This window comes from Petaurus breviceps, unplaced genomic scaffold (assembly GCF_028583685.1).
Source record: "Petaurus breviceps papuanus isolate PSGF00001 unplaced genomic scaffold, PetGlider_PUasm1.0 38, whole genome shotgun sequence".
NCBI lineage: Eukaryota > Metazoa > Chordata > Mammalia > Diprotodontia > Petauridae > Petaurus > Petaurus breviceps.
In genome coordinates, this window is record NW_027186304.1 from 13,353,246 (window position 1) to 13,355,663 (window position 2,418).

The following is a 2,418-nucleotide window of genomic DNA, read 5'->3' on the forward strand; positions in this document are numbered from 1 at the left end:
CAACTCATTCTTCGCCACCTCACCCACCGCGAGAGGAAGGCGGGGCGGTGCGGGGCGGTGCGGGGCGGTGTGCTCAGAGGAGGCTCGCCGCCTGCCCGTGCCGCCGCTCCACGAAAGTTCGCGAAGCCCAGGAGTCGCCCTCACCACCCAGCCGCAGCCGTCGCCGGTCCCCTGGGGCCGTCATGGCAACCAGAGCGAACGCCACGCCGCTGGATTTCCCAAACAAGAAGTGGAAGAGGAGCCGATGGAGCAGAGGACTGTGATACCTGGCATGTAGAGGGTCAGCTCCTCCCTCCCCCCCCTCCCAAATCACCAGGGAGCAAGAAAGGGCCTATATAGTGCAACTGCAGATTGAAAAGCTGACTCGCAAACTGCGCACAGGAGACCCCGGCATCCCCCCTAACCCTGAAGACAGGTCCCCTTCCCCCGAGCCCGTTTACAATAGCGAGGGGAAGAGACTCAACACGAGGGAGTTCTGGACGCGGAAGACGCTGGAGGAAGAAAGACACAACCTCACCTCTGAGATGATGGGGCTCAACCCTGACTTCAAAACACTTGCAGATTACAAACCTGCAGCAACCCGGGTAAGCGACAAGGTGATGGTGCCACAGGATTACTATCCAGAAATCAACTTTGTGGGACTTCAACGCCTTGAAGAATATTGAGGAGTGCAATGCCAAGATTATGATGAGGGGGAAAAGCTCAGTGAAGGAAGGCAAGGCTGGACGCAAGGATGGGCAGATGCTGCCAGGGGAAGACGAGCCCTTCCATGCACTGGTTACTGCCAACACCACGGAGAATGTCAGAAAGGCAATAGAGCAGATCCAGAACATTCTGAAATAGGGCATTGAAACTCCAAATGTCCAGAACGACCTGCGGAAAATGCGGCTTCGGGAGTTACCCCGCTTGAATGTGGGAGCCTCCTGGAGTATGACAACAGGATTTTAAGACCGTGGCAGAGCTCAGAGACCCGAAGCATCACAAGTACTACTGTTTGCACCAAATGTGGAGGGGCTGGTTCAGATTGCAAATTCCAAAGGCCTGGTGACCCACAGTCAGCCCGAGACAAAGCCCGCATGGATAAGGAATACCTGCCTCTCACGGCAGAGTTGGTGAAGCTCCTGTCCCAGCTTCTGCTGGCTCTGCCTCTGGGCCTGCTGACACACCCCTGGCCAGCACGCTTTGACCTGCTGCCCTCGCCAACAACCCACCCCTGCCGTCTCTCACGTACACTACCCAGAGCCGCCCACCATGGATGAACTCAGAATCCTCAGAGAATCGTCCATACCATGGGACACAGGGCGGAGGAACTGGCGGGCCTGGCGGGGGACCTCACAACTTTCCCCATCCACTGCCCAGCCTGACAGGTGGGCATGGCGGAAAAGCTATGCAACACAACCTTAATGCCCCCCCGCCCCATGCAGCCACCACCACCATCGGTGAACCAGGGGCCCCACCCACCCGGCCACCATGGCCCTGCTCCTATGGATCAGTACCTGGGAAGTACGCCTGTGGGCTCTTGGGTGTATCACCTACATCAAGGAAAAGGTAAGATGCCGCTTCCGTCAATGGGCAAGATGCGCCACCGCGTCACCATGATGAGGGAGTGGCGGGAATGCCACCCTTCTGGATGCCTCCACCACATAACTAGACTTTTTTTTTGAGGAGAAAAAATTGTGTGTATGTGTTATACATACATACATACATACATACATACATATATAATTGGTCTCGTTAAAACACAGGCCGAACTTCACTATATGGAGCCAGACATTGGGGCACACGCGTGTCGTGTGTGTGTGCACGCCCAGGGCTGGGCTGTGCCAGGAAGCCTGTCCTGGGTGACTGAGAACTCCCTTGGGAAGCGTTAGTAGGGGCGCCAGCTTGGGCTTTCCTGGAGCCCCGTAGCATCGAGTCTCTTTTTTGTCTTGTCTCTCCTCACTCAACTCTCCTTGCCCTCCTCAAATGGGACCACCAGGATCCGTCCCAGCAGGGGTGACTTTCCGCGCCCACTGGTGACCCTTCCAGGGAAACAGTCTCCGCAGCGCCCGGGTGGACGGAATGGTTCGGCAAAGCAGCCTGACTAACTTTTGTGGAGGGAATCGGGACACGCTAGCTCTAGAGGGTGAATTTATTATTATTATTTTCCTTCCTTTTCCTTTGTATTTCCTTTCCTCAGACTCTGTCCAAGTATATGCTGCCCCGGTCTTCCGCTGCAATTACCCCCCCCCCCCCTTCCTTCTTCCCAGGCCTAGATTTTTGGCTTTCTGTCGTGAGGGGAGCAAATGGAGATTTCGCCCATGGCGGCCTGGGTGGAAAGGGCATCAGGGGCCCAGTGGCAGGCTCCTTTCTTCTTGGCTTGTGGGGATTTGAGAGAGCCTGAGTGTCCAGCCCTGGTGAGGGAAGTGGCAGGGCTTC

General features: G+C 56.5%; 1 pseudogene; it reads left to right on the plus strand.

The window, feature by feature from the left end:
• Positions 1-244: 244 nt before the first annotated feature.
• On the plus strand, positions 245-1,651 carry LOC138169921 (splicing factor 1 pseudogene; annotated as a pseudogene).
• The last annotated feature ends 767 nt before the right edge of the window (positions 1,652-2,418 follow it).